Genomic DNA, 19,445 nt, shown 5'->3' on the forward strand with positions numbered 1-19,445 from the left:
TGGATGTCATTAAAGACCTTTACAAGAGCAGTCTCAGTGCTGTGGTTTGGACGAAAGCCTGACTGGAACACATCAAAACAGTCATTTAAATGCAAGAAATTACTCAACTGTTGAAAAACAACTTTTTCAATGATTTTACCTAGAAATGGCAGGTTTGATATGGGCCTGTAATTGTTCATTACTGAAGCATCTAGATTATTCTTTTTTAAGAGCGGTTTAATGACTGCAGTTTTCAGGGCCTGTGGAAAAATACCTGAGTGAAGAGATTTGTTTACTATATGAAGTAGATCTGAGGCCATGCAAGGCAAAACATCTTTGAAAAATCCTGTTGGAATAATATCAAGGCAGCAAGAGGAGGATTTCAGAAGTTGAATAATGTCCTCTAGGTTTTTATCATTAATCTGATGGAATTGTGTCATGATGTCTGAATTGATGTTAAGTGGAGATAGGGACAACACATTTGCTGTTCCTGATGCAGAGGCACTGACTGCTTGTCTGATTTTCTGAATTTTGTCAGTGAAAAAGGAGGCAAAATCATTGCACGCCCTGGTGGATAGAAATTCAGAGGCTACTGACACTGGGGGGTTAGTTAGTCTGTCGACGGTAGCAAACAAGGCACGTGCGTTGTTTTTGTTTTTGGTAATGATGTCAGAGAAGAACGATTGTCGTGCGTTTTTCAATTCCAAATTATAAAGGCCAAGTCTCTCTTTATAGATTTCAAAGTGAACCTGGAGATTTGTTTTTCGCCACCTGCGTTCAGCTTTTCGACATTCTCTTTTTTCTGTTTTCACGGTCATGGCCTTTCTCCATGGAGATATTTTCTTGCCAGACACTTCCTTTACCTTAGTTGGAGCAATGGCATCTATAACATTTTTAATTTTTGAATTAAAATGATCTACTAGCTCATTTACTGAGATGTTGGCAGGGGCAAGTGTGGAAGAGAAATTCTGAGTAAACATTTCCCTAGTATTTTCAGTTAAATATCGCTTTGTGGTTACCTCTTTTTGAACATTTTTGTGAACAGAAATAGAGCTCTCAAAGAAAACACAGGAATGGTCAGAGAGTGCAACATCAGTCACCACAACCTTAGAGATATTCAGACCCTTTGAGATAATTAAGTCCAGAGTGTGCCCCTTATTGTGCGTGGGCTCCGTCACATGCTGAGTCAGTCCATAGCTATCAAGAACACAAAACAGTTCTTTAGCCCCTCTGTCCTGGGGGTTGTCAACATGGATGTTAAAATCACCAACAATGACTAGACGGTCAAAGTCAATACACACTATAGACAGCAGTTCAGTAAAGTCATCAAAAAAGCTTGCACAGTATTTGGGTGGTCTATAGATATTTAGGAACAGAGCTCGAGAGGAGCATTTCAGCCGAAGGGCCACATATTCAAAAGAATCAAAGTTTCCATACGATGTCTTCCTGCATTGAAGGGAATCATTGAACAGAATAGCAACTCCACCTCCTCTCTTATGCATTCTTTCCTGACTCATAAAACTAAAGTTGGGAGGGGTTGATTCGATAAGAACAGCTGCACTGTTATTTTGTTCAATCCAAGTTTCTGTTAAAAACATAAAATCGAGATTGTGCTCAGTGATAAAATCATTGATTAAAAATGTTTTTCCTGCCAAAGACCTGACATTTAATAAAGCTAGTTTAAGTTTGTTAAACACACTATCAGTCATGTTTTTTGTAACAAGCTGTGGCTGACATGGAATCACTGCTAAATTAGATACACTCACACAAACGTTTGAGCGCTTCCTGTTTCTATGATTCACCGCTCTTAATCTATTACCTATCAACACAGATATCGGCAAAGCTACTGGCAGGCAGGGCCCCGACATGTCCTGGAAAGAGTTGAGAGTGCCATACGCCCTTGAGCCTGGACCCATCACGTATCAGTAAGAGTTTGTTGTGTTTTGTACACACACATCCTTATCAGGCTTCGGAGACTGCAGATGCCCCCTCGAAGGGAGGGGAGGTGGTCGACGTAGGCACGGTGATGGAGACGGGCTAGATGGTGCGGGGGTAGAGGACATGCTGCCAGGGGGGGGAGGTGGTTGACGTAGGCGCGGTGATGAGGACGGGGGAGATTTTTTACATTTTACACACAAAACCCAAAAAAAAAACATATTTCAGTTCATTGGGGTTCCCTGATGCTCACGGTCTGGTCATTTTTTTATAAGAGCCATAGTTTTTGAACAGGTGGCAAAATTGTCAGATATACTCCTCAATGCATTCTTATGGGACTCAGTGCTGCAGATGGTTGTCATGGTGTTGCCGGGCAGATTGGAGCCACACACTTGAGTGACATCATCAGAGGTGTTTGTAAACATTCAATCACTGCTACTTACATTTCATATCTTTATTTAACTCCTTCAGCCTAATTTCAGCTGCAGGAACCATTCAAATATCAAACTATTCAGCCTTTTCAACACATGATGGGAAACCTTCAACTTTTTCAAAATATGTTATACTTTTTTAAAATATTCAGCTTTTTAAAGTCTTTTTTTAACATGGAAGTTATTGCAATGCATTTTAGCTGTAACAATTAACACACACTCTCTCTCTCTCTCACGACACACACACACACACACTCTCTCTCGCTCTCTCTCTCACACAGACACACACTCTCTCTATCTCTCTCACACACACAGTATATATCTCTCACACACACACACACACACACACAGACACAGACACACACACACACACACACACACACACTCTCTCTCTCTCTCACACACACACAGACACGCACACTCTCTCTCACACACACACTCTCTCTCACACACACTCTCTCTCTCACACAGACACACACCGATGATGATGATGAATGATCAAGAGAAGAGAGAGGGTGATCAAGAGAAGAGAGAGAGGGCGATCAAGAGAAGAGAAAGAGAAGAGAGAGAGGGTGATCAAGAGAAGAGAGAGAGGGCGATCAAGAGAAGAGAAAGAGAAGAGAGAGAGGGCGATCAAGAGAAGAGAGAGAGTAATGTAACCTCCTAATGTATAACTCCTATGAAAATGTTGAAAAAGTGCTCAAACTTCACATGTCACAGTCCAGCCGTGAAGACATCTACGGGAAAGTTTTGAGATTTCTTCAAATGCCGTTGCCATGGCAACACAATGCTCACCATGAAACACGGTTTTCTCATAACTTCAGTGAAAATGCTCGAAATGGCCCAAAACTTCACAGGTTTGGTAACGATGCAGCCATCAACACATCTAAGCGTATTATGGGATGTCATCAAATGCTGTTGGCATGGCGACAGATCATTCACCATCAAGTTAGTTCAAAAGTTTGCAGTTCAAATATTCTGCTGCTTTCCCAAGCCTTTTTACTTTATTTTCTCATCTTAATACAAATTCATTCACTACTACTTACATCTGATATTTAACTCCTTCAGCCTATTTTCAGCTGCAGAAACCATTCAACTATTACATTATTCAGCTATTTCAGGACATCAAGGCTATACATGTTGTTGTTTATACCTTTTTTTAAACCTTTTCTTTGAAATATTGAGCTTTTTCTGCATTTTTTTTAGCTAAAAGCAGCTACCATTCAGCTAATAACACAATCAGCTTTTTCTGCATTATCAGCTAAATTCAGCCATAAATGTTCACAGTTTACAGCATTCGCACGCATTTTCTGCAGGAAATGCATTTTCTAGTTTCCATAGTCTTTTGTAGAGGTTGTAAAACAAGACAACAGTTGAACCACTTCACCACATGGAGAGGTAAAACTGAGAAGAAACACCTGGTCAATAGTCCCTCATTGAACAGGAAAACACTACGCTGGTTTCAAACAGCTACAGTTTAAGCAGTGAGTTGGTCTATGGATTGACAGTTTGCTTATAAGTATACTTTCTGTTTTGCTAACTAAAATCTGTATATAATCTATAAACAATAAGAGTCAAGTTGTTAAAGCTGAAATTATCCTGTTATGGTCAAATCCTGCTTCACTTATTTGTTATCCATTTCACAGAGTTTCTCAATTTCATACAGGGATAATTCACATTAATGGTTCACTTGTTTCACTTTGAATTCCTGCCTTATAGAACAATCTGCAAAAGTGATTTGATCCGGACAAAGTGCTTTGTTTGTTTATTGGTTTATTATAGTTGAACAGAATGAGATTAACTAAATGTGTCTTTGATATATAAATGTAGCTAATCATTTATTTGTTTCATGCTTTCAATCTCAGTTACAAATAATGCAATATATGACTCATCATTTTTGCCATCATTCATAAATCGAGAGATAGATTTATTCCACTCTTATCTTCTGTACTGTTAATATGAAGCTGCAGGGACTAGTTTGCTTAGTTTAACAGAGCCAAGCTAGGTGCTAATTGTTTAAAAAATCCGCCTATAATACGTCTAAATGTGTTCCATCAGACTCCAGCCTCTGTTTCTGTGTTTCTGTGTCATTTCTACACTTTAAGTCGAGGAACTAGAGTCTTCCCTCGTCTGAAGACTCTGACAGGAACTGAGCTGCTAGAGATGTCACAGCAGAGTTCACCTGCTGAGGTTGAAATTATGTGTTTTTACACCGTAAAGCTTGGAGGGAAAACATGATCTATCTCCACACAGTGACACGTCTTCCATCACCGTACACAGTGAGTGACTCCTCTACAATAAATAATAAAAGTGGCATGGTCTGATATCTCAGTTGTGAACTTGCTTACAATGGTTACAAACAAAAAGCAAATAGAGGAAAACTGATTCAACATTGATTTGTTCTTTGATTTGTTTTGATCTAATTAATCAAATTCTCAATAATTCACGCTGACTTTTTAGAAAATGTTTTAATATTCATAATTTTTTTGTTTTCCATTAATGGTATAACTCTCACTTCTGCAGGTAGTTGGACCTCTGCTGCCCCAACTCTTTTGAATCCAGCATCTGGTGATGAGGTTATAGGTATAGTTTATTTTCTTATAGTGCATCAAAGTGCCAAACTGATTTGCTAGGATTTTTTATAAATGCTTTCCACAATTTACATACTAAATCTGTTGGAGTCATGTCACTCATTCTCCTTTGAAATCAGGTGAGCAGGAAGCACATCATTGCAGCTGCATATTGTTAATGAGACAAACAGAATGCAATTTTATTTGTAATCATGTACCATCCTATGTGCAAAATATCAATATTGGAGATTATATATATTCAAAAGAAAGAAGAAACGTGTGTCAAGTGTAAATCTCCTCTCTCAATAAAGGTTCATCTTAATCTTAATGCAGGGAAGATGACATTGATGGTTGGAGCAGCTGTGACGGTGGGAGTCGTCTTGCTTGGATTGGCACTTCTCCTTACTAAAAGCACGAGTGGGAAGAGTACAAATAATGACCTCGGGAACTTTTGAAAACCCAGCTTTAGATGTAGGAAATATTTGATTTACCCTTTTGAAACCAGGCTTACATGGTACAACACCTTGGGTTCACGTTGAAGAAAAGCAGAACAAAAGGAAAGTTCACATTCATTTCAAATACAATTTCAAATGTCAAATAATTGTTTTTCATTTTCCAGAAAACTGCATTTCCAAAAGGTAAGAATTCATATTTCTCAGGTGCTATCAGTTACACTTCAATGAATACCAGTATTTATGTTTGTTTCCATTATGGCTCTGGATTATGGTCATACCTTCAGACATTCATTCAGAGCGCCTCTGAGCTGCTCCCCTGCACGGAAACATTTGGCATTATGGTTTCTTTTTCATTCTTAAGGAGTCTCAGCAGCAGTGATCATTCTGCTGGGAAAACTAACACTCTAGCATATAAATGATATCTTTGCAAACATAATTCAGAAATCACACTAGATCTCTGAATCAACAAAAGGAATACTAAGAATAAGGTTGAGGTGGTGGAGCAAGCTGCAACAGATGCTAAATGTTTAGGGAGAGAAATTCAGTATTTAAATGTACTAATGCATACTGTGCTTTTGAATTCCTTTGTATTCCTTCTGAAAACAAATGTTGTTTTTCCATTTAGACCAAAAGCAAACATCAGTGGTTTGCAGGGTGATTATGATGAGACCTACAGTGCTGTCACCTATACAGTAAATGCAACAGTGGTGAGCGGCTTTTCTCTTCCTGTATGGAGTTATTAGCCACTTGGCGTGGGGCAAGTTCTGCTAAATGCTTCAGAATGAAACGTGAGGCATGGAAAATACGTGCAAGTACACATATTAAAATTAGCATTTTCAGGTGCAAACAAAGTTTTTATTGTAGTGTATCAGAAAATAAACACCTTTTATATGTTGAAAAATGCATAATGATGACTGACCTCCAAACTTTGCTGAGGGCAGTTAATGCTCGTCTGTTTCTTTCTAGATAGATAGAATCGGAGGGAGGAACCCCTCTTTAATGGTCACACATGCAGAGCACACAGCATGACATTTGTTCTCTGCTTTTAACCCATCCTAGTACCAGGAGTCTAGTACTAGGAGCAGTGGGCAGCTAGGGGGGAAGGGGGGTGTCCGGTGCCTTGCTCAAGGGCACCACGGCAGGGCCCAGGAGGTGAACTGGGACCTCTCCAAGTAGCAGTCCACACTCCGACCATATTTAGGTCTGGTTGGGGACTTGAACCGGCGACCCTAAGGCTCACACTGCCACTGCCGGACGACAGCAGAGAAGCTACATCAGTCCTGAGAGAGACCGCGCACAGCCATTAAAGTTAATTAGAAGTCTGAACCTTTTCTTTTTCTGCATTTATTTGTGAATTGTTGTTACCTTAATTTTAGATCATTATGTCCAGGTCAACCTGATCTCACCAGAATGCGTGACTCCACCACGACTCCTTAACACCACATTGCGTGGTGGAGTCACGCATTCTGTTACATTTACGTGTCGGCACCACGCAAAAAAAAACAATGTAAAGTGAATGAGGCTCTTTTGTCGTGGTGCACACACGCATTTCTACAACGTCCCGCAGTTAGCTTTTATTCTATAAAACGTTTTTAAAATCTACTATATAGCTTGTAGTAACTCACGGGAGGCTTCTTTTATTTTATTTGTATTCATAATAATTTTTATTTTTCGTCAGAATGTAAAAATTACATTAGTTACGAATTTTTGTTCTCAAAAAACAGTGCATTGTGTGTAATACAACTGTGATTTTTATTAAATTAGTTACTTTTTTAAGGAAGGCCAGAGCTTCAGGCCAGAGCTTCAGCTTAGATTGTTCCCTTTAGTTAACGTTATTTAAAAGATAATGATCATGTCCCCTTTATTGTATTACGAGTGTCCATTCCCATTGGATAATGGAGAATTTTACACCCGGAAGTAAGTATTCTCCTTACTGTCGATTGATTTTACAGTGATATCTGCACTACTCATCAACTCAAAAACACCAAATGATCCTTGTTAATTACACAACATTGATTGGTTTAAATTGTGTACAATGCTTTTGTATTTTTCCCCTTCGATTCAGAGAAACGAATATTTGTTCGGAGTTTTTGGATGGCAGAAGACACTACACTACCCAGAATCCTCAGCTATCGTTTGGGACTACACCATGTGCTTTGATTGATTGATTGAAAAGTTTATTAACAGCTTGTATATTGGGTACAGTACAGTACAGCTCAAAACATACAATTGTTAAGGGGATGCAGACCAGAGAAAGACTTTCGTCTTGTTTACATCAGGGTCCCCCATTTCCAATTCATCATATCATTTAAGACATATAAGACATATTTGACATACAGATGGCTTATTTACAATTTACATACAGGTGGTTTTTTACATACAGATGCTTAGCTTGACAAACCCCGTGATCAGTCCCCAAGCTCTGTGATTGGATGTTGGAGTGGCAGTGCGCGAAGTTTACACGGAGCGTCAAAAAGTACCTTGAAATGGAATGAGACCCATCGACGGCACACTATTCAAAACAGGAATCGAACGTGTCCTATCCCCCCCCCCCCTTAGGTCGCAGGCTCCTCCAACAGTGCAACACAATAAAACAGATACACAGAAAAAATAGTGAAATAGTGCAATAAGAGTCTATATACAAGTGATTGGTATCTTTTTTATTTTTTATTTAACCTTTATTTAACCAGATAAAAGCATTGAAATACAATCTCATTTTCAATGCTGACCTGGCCAAGAAGGCAGCAACGTTACACATAACACATAACACACACATATAAAAGAGAACATAACTAAGAAAACAAAAGACAAAAAAGCAGTCACTACATTGTGAATATGATATATTAGATAAATAATTTCTAAGTAGCAGCCAGATGAATGTTATGGATGTTGTTTCAAAGATCAGGTGTTTAATAGTCTTATGGCCTGTGGGATGAAGCTGTCTCTGAGTCTGGTGGTTTTTGTCCGGATGCTGCGGTACCGCCTGCCAGACGGCAGCAGACAGAACAGTTTGTGGCTGGGGTGATGGGGGTCTTTTATAATCCTGAGGGATTTCTTTAAGGTTAACGTGGTGTTTTTACTCCACTACATTTATTTTAGTTACTTTACAGATTTGGATTAATGATGTGAAATATAAACAACCCTTAAATCAGACTTTAGTTACACCTGAGTAAAATTCAGTGAAGGTGATTGTCAAGTGCCAACAATCAGGAGAGATATTTGATATTGGTGCTTGAGAAGACTAAACATTTATCTGCAGATCCGTATAAAGCATATTCATTACTCGTTATTCTCTAATCGTTCATTAAAGACTGCATATAATTGATATTTTGCACATCCCTTTCAAGATTTTCAAAGGTTTATTGACATATCATATACACAACTACGGTGTAGTTATGCAATGAATGCAAAACTTGGGTCACAGGTTCCTCAACAGTGCATTACAAGACATCTATCAATATGTGTATACCTCCACCATTAAACTGTCATATTCTGCACATTTATTATTCTATCTAACATCTTATAAGAGTATAATAAATATCTATAATATCGGTTAAAATAAGTGCTTCAACATAGTTAACATTGCAGGAAAGTTGATTGTCAAGTTCCAAAACAAACCATGCAATAGACGTTAAGTACTTTGTCAGGCTTAATAAGTATCTGTAGATAGATACCCCCAAAGCTTTTTTCTTATTTAAAAGAAGACCTTAGCCTAAAGTATTCTTTAATTTTTAAATAAAGCCTTATTAGTTTGTCTGTTTTGCACATCCTCCTATCAGGCACTAAACTGTTTTTATTGTAGATATTATTTACAGTATCTTCTTGATATTTTCTATTCTATATTTATTTCATTGACCTTCTACTTTCCCACTATGTTGTATGTACTCTTAATATTTAAATGTTTTCATCAAATATAACACATTCAAAAGTGCTTTACAAAAATGAAAGACATTAAGAAAAAGGCATTTTAAACAGTCATTAAAAAGCAACATAATCTACCTGCATTGCAATTACTCCAAACGTGTAATAACGTGCTTTAACCAGTAAGAGGTGCGGGTTAAAAAACTGTCAAGTTTAAAGTGTTAACAAAATAAAATATACTGCTGTTTCTGGTTTAGTTTACGACGGATATATTTTGTTATTGTTTTGATATTTGTAACACAAAAGCGATGGAAAAACCCACAGCAACACAGAAAAGATGGTCTTAACATGACCCAGCGGTCTAGTAGTTAATAAAAAATAATAATATCAAAACAGATTATTACTACTAACTTTATTGTGAAATTAAAACAGAACTTGGTGTTTTTGAGTTGATGAGTAGTGCAGATATCACTGTAAAATCACTCGACAGTAAGGAGAATACTTACTTCCGGGTGTAAAATTCTCCGTTATCCAATGGGAATGGACGCTCGTAATTCAATAAAGGGGACATGATCATTATCTTTTAAATAACGTTAACTAAAGGGAACAATCTATTTGACACAGCTGAAGCTCTGGCCTTCCTTAAAAACTAACTAATTTAATAAAAATCACAGTTGTATTACACACAATGCACTGTTTTTTGAGAACAACAATTCGTAACTAATGTAATTTTTACATTCTGACGAAAAATAAAAATGATTATGAATACAAATAAAATAAAAATAAGCCTCCTGTGAGTTACTACAAGATATAAAGTAGATTTTAAAAACGTTTTATAGAATAAAAGCTCACTGCGGGACGTTGTAGAAATGCGTGTGCACCACGACAAAAGAGCCTCATTCACTTTACATTGTTTTTTTTTGCGTGGTGCCGACACGTAAATGTAGCAGAATGCGTGACTCCACCACGCAATGCGGTGTTAAGGAGTCGTGGTGGAGTCACGCATTCTGGTGAGATCAGGTTGGTCCAGGTACAGACATGAGTATGTCATGTTTCATTTGTGCAATGCTTCAAATTAAAAAAGAGATTAACCATGATTATGAAGTCTCCTTCATTTCAGAAGTCGTAGATCAGGGTTATTTTAATTTGTTCACATCTTAAACACAAACATGCACAAAAGGAGTCAGTTATACGTGCATAATGTGAATGGGATACAATCAACGAGAACATCAATAACAAATGTTTGTAAAAAACACATTTTATAGGATGATTAAAAAATATGAATTACAGTACACCAATGAGACATTTTATAATGGTCTGACAAACATGTTTACTTTGACACTCAGTCAGTGAAGACTTGCATACACTTTTTTAAGTACACACACACACACACACACACACACACACACACACACACACACACACACACACACACACACACACACACACACACACACACACACACACACACACACACACACACACACACACACACACACACACACACACACACACACACACACACACACACACACACACAGGAACTTCACAGTGGCTGTTTATCAACCAAACAACACGTACTGGTCTTTCTTAAGCACTGAGACTCTTGTGTGGTAGTGTCACTCCAAAAATGAAAACCATATAGGTAATTTAAAAAGGATGTGAAGTGTGTGTCTGTGGCCTGTATGTTAATGTTATTCACTTCTAAAGCTACCTGTGGCTTTCCTGAGCGTTTTGTTAAATTACACTTGAGACTTTCACACAGTCAGACACACGAGCTTCATCATGGCTGGACGCCTGCTGTTTGTCATCCTCATGTGTAAGTTAAACCTCTTATTGATTTATTCAGTATTAATGTAGGCTATTACAAACGTATGCACACAAGCAAATCATGCTTTTTTACTATTGCTAAACCACAGGTCAATTGTTTAAATCTGTTCAGAGAGTGTATTATGAACATGTAGCTCAGTGAATACTCATGGAGTGAACATGTATATATTCATAGATGTGGTGCTGGCTTGAAAGCAAACAGTTTGTAGTTTGAAAGCTTCTAAAAGGGATTAATATTAAATCAAAAACATTGTAATCTTATATTTAATATGTGTTCTTGTTGCCTACTTTTCCCTTTGCTGATTGTGAATCTACTGGGGAGGAGAAACACTGGCTCAAATGTTACGTTTTGTTGTTGATGTTGAAGTCATATTTGTTAACTTTACATCTGGGGTTACGTACTGTAACCCAGCTTCTATGAGTATAGGCTCTGTGCACAAGATGGCGTCTATCAACTTCCGGCGGCTGAGTACTTCCGGTTTGAGTACAGAGTTTTGACAGCTTGACAGTTTGTTATGTCACACCGAGAGCAAGAATGAGGGGATTTCGGGGTAAAGAAAAGCGATTGGCCTTCCAGCGTGTAAGAAAGTCGGCACTACATTTGTACAAATTCGTCCCGTTATCAGAATCAGAATACCTTTATTAGTCCCATAGAGTGGACATTTGCAGCGTTGAAGCAGGAAAGAGCCACAGACAGCTTAGTGTTGAATATCTTACATGCGTTAAAAAGTACTAAGTTATAATATAATAAACAATATGCTAAAAAAAAGATAAAAAACAAATCAAATCTACAAATCAAATCCTGTAGCAGTTCTTAGGATTTAGCAGCCCGGTATATATATTAGTTATTAAAGATGGCATATGTATATAAAGTATATATTGCACATAAAGCACATAGTTTGACGGTATTTAACAGCAGCAAGTTACACAATTTAATGTTATAATCGGGAGATAAGTTTCCATTCATTTTGGCAAGCCTGGGCAACAACGATTAAAAGACTTCTTGCTCCCAAACCAATTGTGTATTTCATTACAAAAAGCAGTTATACCATACTATGTTTAGGTACTAATGAATTATATCCTCAAAACAAACGCACACATAAATAACAAAGGAAAATACATAATTTAATAAATCCACAATATGATAACATTTTACAGATTAATTTAATAAACTTTTACAAAACATAGGTTGATGTTATATTGGGGGGGAAAATAAATATTTAAACATTTCAATTAGTCTCTACATATTTAAGTAATGCTAGTTTATATAACAGATGAACAGATGTACAATATCCAGAAAGTAGATGCAAAAAATATATATAATGTGTGCATTTCCAACATATCCTCTGAAAGAGTGTTAGTCGTTGAGTTGAGTAGTGAGCCATTCGTTTTTTTTTTTCATGGTACGATGTCTGCTGAGAAGTCCTTGTATGCCTCGCTGACTTTGAGGACATCTGGGTCTGGCAGCTCCCCCCGCACGGCCTTGTAACGTGTACTCCTTTGAACATGTTTATATGATAATTAGGACTTTAAGAACAATTTCACACTCAGACAACAATCACAAAGTTGTAGCAGGCTACATACAATTACTTAGGACAATATATATTACCTTACACCGTCAGCAACTGTAAACTGCTTTGGCTTAGTGGAAATGAACACCATGTCACTCACTCTGCCTGGTTTCACACCCTATTAATTACACAAAAGAATTGTCAAATTAATTGAAAAGGTCGTTGATGCAACATACTAAATCAGCTCTTGGCACAAAGGAAATACTAATTAAACCGTGGATTGGTTGTGAACACATACTGTAAGTTTACCATGGTTCTTGGCTTGTGCCATCGCTGCTCTGTTTCAGTGCAGCTGAGGACAGGGGGTACAGCCGCCAGGTTGAGTGTGGAGTAGTGTGCGGTCTGGAACAGCAGTGCAACATTGTGGTTGCAGAGTGCTGTTCCAGCTACACAGGAACACTTTGCCACTGCAATCTCCACAGGTGAACAGTTCTTAAAACAAAATGTCAGTCATTTTACATTTAGGACACTGCTTCAATACAACACAGACAAATGAGAAAGCTGAGAGCAGGCTGATCAGGCAAGTAGTAGGTGTGGGAAAAGGCTAAACCATGTCAGGTTGTCAGTCACATCACATACACAGAAGTTCTGCTGTTTGGAATACTGTAATTTAAGGACATTCAAACAGATACGCTTGTATAGCCTGTCTCAGCTCTCTCAATGTATTATCTTATATTATAACTACATAAAATAGTGTTAGTAGAATGTTGAACAGCTTAACATAGATGTAGGGTACAAAACCAGCACTTACCTAACACTGGCCAATACAAATAATTGGACCCTACATGGATTATACTAACCATACAGTAAAGAACAGCAGCCGTCACAACCAGTTTCTGGGGTTTCCATGAAAGCAGAGACGGTTTTCAACCTCTCATTAAGAATCTTTGATGAAAGCTAAGTTTGGGTTTAGCTAATGTATTTATCATTTTACACGACAGGGTTACAAAACGAAAATAAATCTGTAGCCCCTTCATGCTACACACACATAGCTAGCTACCAGTTGATGTGAGCAAATGTATTGTCACTATGTAATCTGTTGCAACACGTCAGCTAGCTGGGCTTATTTGAATCCTAAATAACAGGTTACCTACTCTTGCCACATCAAAACCCCAGCACATGAACCTGATTGAGGCTTTGAACCGATTAACACTTTTTATTTTTCTCCCTACTCTGAGATCGTGAGGCTTTTCATGCTTTCTCATGGACCTGTAACAGCTAGCCCTGACGCTCACTCTCCCTGAAGGTAGATCTTTGTTTGAAACTGTGGGGAATTGGATATCATTCATGTTATCCAAAAAAAACGTAATAGTACATCATTAAAACGCTTTACACTGTATCAAGACTGTCAATTTGTGAAAGTTAGCCAGTAAGTACAGCTTTGTTTGTCACTTACCTTCATAATTGTCGACGTAGCTGGATATGTAACTACATCTTGAACCCCTTTTCTCTTTTGCTCCTTGGGGCTGAGCGTGCCGCTTGTACCAGCCGATGTACATCACTGATGTTAACCTTCGGTAGGTCTTGGAGACATCGAGTGTAAAATAGTGCCTATTCTTTCACACACACATACGGGTTTTGGGCCGAGGGCGACACCGTACTTCCGGTATCCGCCATTTCACACGAGGTGCAACCAGAATATCATAGTCTATTGCCTTAATCAATATAGTCAACTCTAAAATACCACATATATGCATTGGCATGATAATATTATTGTGACAAGTGGGGTATTCACCTGGTGTTTCCAGAAGATATACGTAGATGCTGCCACAATTGACCGAAGGCCACTTCTGTAAGGGCAATCGGACAATCGGACAACCCACACAGCTCTAGTTTACACTGGTAACGACCTAGAGCACACCCCTCAAGTCCAGAGATGTAATCCGAAGACATGCAACGATTTCTTCGGTCGTTAATTCAGAAAAAAAACCTAGTGCGCTCTGCCTGGCAACGTTAGCTAGCTGTTTATATTAGCACCTCCAGGATATTAGCACCTCCAGGAAAATGGCTTATTTATATATATATATATGGCGCGCGTTGCATTGTGGGTAGCTCGTGACGTCACTGTGTGTGAAAGAATATAATATCTATACGCTATCTCTCTCGCTATCTATCGCTCTTCCCTCTACCGCTCTACTGTAGACCGGAAGTTTACAACCGCACACCCAGCCGCCAGAAGTTGATAGACGCCATCTTGTGCAACTAGCCAATAGGCTTCGCCCTCTAACAGGCTATCGCTATTGGGTAATCCCCACTGCCCGTGTGCAGCACTGACAGATTTATTCCACGCCCACCTATGACGTGAGCCCCACCTCCGGGCTCACTTCCGTATAAATATGCGCTTAGGGCCCGCTTTCCAGACAGTTTCTGTGGGCTTACGTGAGGCAGAGCTCGTCCCTGCCTCACTCCTCATCGTGCCCCGTAGTTGTAGCGGAGCTCGGCAAATTAGCTAATTTTGACTATAAAAAGCGATTGGAATCAAACATAAATCACACTTACAACACAGATCAGTGGAGACATTTTATTATTATTACTATTTAGTTTTTCTTTAGTTGTTTTTCCGTTACATTGGAGTATGGCCAGTCTATGAGTATGACAGGTGAGGCTCTGCCTCCCCTGACTGCACGTCGCTGGTAAATGGAAATTAGGCTATGTTAAAGTATGTACAAACCATGTGTAATATTAGCTTACTTATATGTATATCTCTGAGAAATAATGTATAAGTAGTTCTGTTTGCTGCTAAACTCAAATTAAGGTTTGCACAACAGGTTTTGAAAATCAAAATAATAAAGGTCGAGTAAATGTGCTTTTTAACAAACAAAAGTTGATAGAAATACTGTAATAACCACATTTTGTATTGCAAAACAAACTGTGCAAAAACATTTACTTGAAATGTTGTATCATGGCATGCAAGTGTGAAACATACCTTTGATAATACTCCACGATTCTTCATGCACCTGAAACGAAATTCATATTACCTTTAATTCCATTGGATGAAGTCACATTTAACAAACACATAACTTTAAAATCAATCATTAAAATCTGAGAAGTTGCTAAACAAACACTTGTATTACAACAAATGCATTTAATAAAAGACAGACTTTTATTAATCCCTGGTGGGGAAATTGTTTCTCTGCATTTGACCCATCCTAATGTTAGGAGCAGTGTGCTGCCATTTTGAACGGCACCCGGGGAGCAGTGTAGGGAACGGTGCCTTGCTCAGGGACACCTCGGTAGCACTTAGTCTTGCCGGGACTTGAACTGGTGAGCTTCCAGTTGCCAGGCCAACTCCCTAAGGACTTTGCCACCAACGCCGCCCATTTATCATGCACATTTGTTACACCGCGTGTTTCAAACATGTAATCTTTCTCGTTTAAAAGTTAAACAAGTGAGCATGAGGTTTCCGTAGCAAGTAATTACTGGTGATATAATAAATAAGTTGTTCAAGGATAATTGCTATCTTTTCTTTCTTAATATTAAAATGACCATTTTAATACCACTACATTTCCATACTACAAAAATCAATGCGAACCACAGAAAACCAACATCAGCCGTTAGCTGTTAGCACTCAGAGCCACAGCTCCTCATATCTGTTCAGAAACTAGACACAAGTTAAAGTACAAACCACAGACTGCCATGTGCCAGACCGCTGTGTCATGGCGAATACAGTCGCTGCTTTATTAATGTCTGTATAGGCCGTTGTTGTGAGTGTGGACGGTCGGAGCTCACATGGCGTTAGCTTAGCTTACTCCATTAAGAAACACGCATTTAAAAAAAGGTGTTTGGCCTGCCGTCTTGTTGCAGACTTGTCTAAGCATTAATTCATGGTGTTACTAACCGGTATCAGTATGTTGTTACTTCGGCATCATTTTGAAACGTGTATTACAATTAAATCACGGTAAAATATGTTAATTTTGTTGTAGTTGTAGCCCCCTTGCCAGCGATTCTCTCACTAGTTTAGCATATTCCGCCTGTTTGCTGGACCGCTTGTTGGCCCCGATAGAACCAAGATTTTGTCGGGCCAGAAAAAAGGAGAAAAAGTACCCCCGGGCCGGAACTAGGCATAGGCCTAGTGTTAACGCAACCAAAAACGGGCCCAGCACGACACGCTTAAACCGCGCAGGAGGAACTACGCCATAACTGTTAGCGCCGGTATTATGCCATTTTTGTGACTGAATCCATAATGCTAACGTTAGCTATATTTGAAAAGTTGGTTTAGCCTATATGCAATGCACACGCAAATAGTGCCTCAGTGAATTTGGTATAACAGTCAACACAAACATTATTGTCACATAGTACCGACCTTTTTTCTCCTTGCAATGCTTTTAGTCGAGACAAAGACAACACAGACTGACTGAATCCCTAATGCTAACGTTAGCTACATTTGAAAAGTTAGTTTAGCCATGCACATCCTGTAAAGTTGGCATGTTCGGTAACTTAGAGTAACACAAAACGATGTTCAACTGCAACAGCAACGTAATTTAAAAAAATGTGTGTTAATTAACAACAATAAAGCAGGTCTTACCTTTGGTAAACTGGCAGTCTTGAAGTGAAGTGTGGCAGACGCACGATGAACATGACCATGTGCCGCAAAATGCCTGGGCGGAAGTGTAAAGGCAGTGGAACTGACAACCTCCCAATGAGTAAAATGTATCAATATTTTTGCATTTTTGACGCTACTAAAAATATACCATTAATTTCTACTCAGTAATCCACAGCTGATTTTATTGAGGCAAAACTAAGTAAAATACAATTAATAAATAATTCAAAATTGTTTGAATTTAGCTTAATGTGATTCCAAACTACACAAAGTCATTTATATTGTGTATAATTTACTTGGTATTATTTATTTAATATTAATTGACCCCAATCCCAGTTTTTACAGTGCAGTTTCACCCACTGTCTCTGCCACCTCCCTCCATGCCTGGTTCCTCCGGTTTGTATCCCGTTAATAGTTCTGGTCGTAAAGAACCGGGTGATTTGCTACCGTAATTTCTCGTTTGGAATATGAGGAAATGAACTGCGGTCTGGTTCTCCCTGTGTGTGTGTTTCGCTGCGCTTACCTGTCCGGCGGGCGGAGCTGCAGGATTTCTGCTTCACACACGTTGCATACCGCTATTTTACTGTCTTTTTCGGACACCTTAAAATAATGCAAGACCGGTGAAGCCATTTTGGCGAGCTTATTTTGCCGCACACAGAGAAAAGTGTCATGTATTTTACGTCATGCGATCGGCTCTCGCGATCGGCATGTTTAGAGAGCACTGATCGATCGGTAGAGTGAGTATCGGCCGATATCGATCGGTGACCGATCGATCGGAGCATCCCTATTTAAATCTATTCTTTGACACACAGGAAGCCAGTGTAAATACTTCAGAACAGGAGTGATGTGATCCACTTTCTTAGTGTTAGTGAGGACTCGAGCAGCAGCGTTCTGAATTAGCTGCAGCTTTCTAATAGATTTTTTAGTGAGACCTGTAAAGACACCATTACAGTAGTCGAGTCTACTGAAGATAAAAGCATGGACACGTTTTTCCAAATCCTGCTGTGACATTAGTCTTTTAATCCTAGATATATTCTTTAGGTGATAGTAGGCTGATTTAGTAACTGTTTTAATGTGACTGTTGAAACTCAGGTCAGAGTCCATGACTACACCTAGATTTCTGGCTTTATCTGTTGTTTTGAACATTGCAGACTGAAGCTCAGCGCTAACTTTTATACGTTCTGCCTTGGCTCCAAAAACCATTACCTCAGTTTTATCTTTGTTTAATTGGAGAAAGTTCTGACACATCCAGTCATTGATTTGTTCAATGCACTTACTCGGTGTTTGAATTGGAGCATAGTCTCCTGGTGAAATGGTTATCTAAATTTGTGTGTCATCCGCATAGCTATGGTAACTTATTGTGTTGTTCTTCATTATCTGAGCCAGTGGTAGCATGTAGATGTTAAAGAGAAGAGGCCCCAAGATTACAAATATTACACACCAGAAAACACAGAAATATCCATGAAATAAACATACAGTAGGCTATAAACAATTAAAGGGATAATTGGGAAGGCATTACAAATGTAAATATATTTTAAATAATAAAACAATCCCACCACCACAGGTATCTACAGAAGAGGGAATTCTCTCCACAAAATGTGAATGCCCACGTGGAGAATGGAAATGCAGTCATGCGGCTGCATTAGCCATCTTTGCCATCCACAATTTCAGCTGCACTGACACCCCCTGTCAGTGGAAGAAGCCAAAGGCAGCTAACCGTACGCATTCAGTGGAGGAGCTATTTCCTCCAACTAATAACTAATTTAACCCGCTGACAAGAGAGCCCACCTCCGAAGATCGTGACTGGCTGAGGGACAGACTCAGGAGCAGGTTCTCAGGAATTTCTTGGCTTCTTCCCCCGAGCCAGAAGAGGAACACTACAGCTTGGAAACACTTACGGAGCGTCCACACTACAGCTTAAAAAAAAGCTTGGAGCTGGGCGTGTCTGAAGCTTGGGGATTTTATTCGAGCAACGCGACCAACAACCAATCACATGAATCTCCCGCCCCCGACATACAAAGCAAAAAACCCCGGGGATTTTATGCGAGCAATATATATATATATATATATAAACTCCCCAAACAGGCGAAAACCTACCAGTTTCACCCAGTCTCTGCCACCTCCCTCCATGACTGGTTCTTCCGGTTTGTATCCCGGTAGGTGAAGAGGGTCTGGTCATACAAAACCGGGTGATTTGCTACGGCGATAATTAGTTTCTCCTCCATCTTTTTTTTAAATATAGAAATTAACGGCGGGATATCTCTCCCAGCTTA

This window comes from Gymnodraco acuticeps, unplaced genomic scaffold, assembly GCF_902827175.1.
Source record: "Gymnodraco acuticeps unplaced genomic scaffold, fGymAcu1.1, whole genome shotgun sequence".
In the NCBI taxonomy this organism is placed as follows: Eukaryota; Metazoa; Chordata; class Actinopteri; order Perciformes; family Bathydraconidae; genus Gymnodraco; species Gymnodraco acuticeps.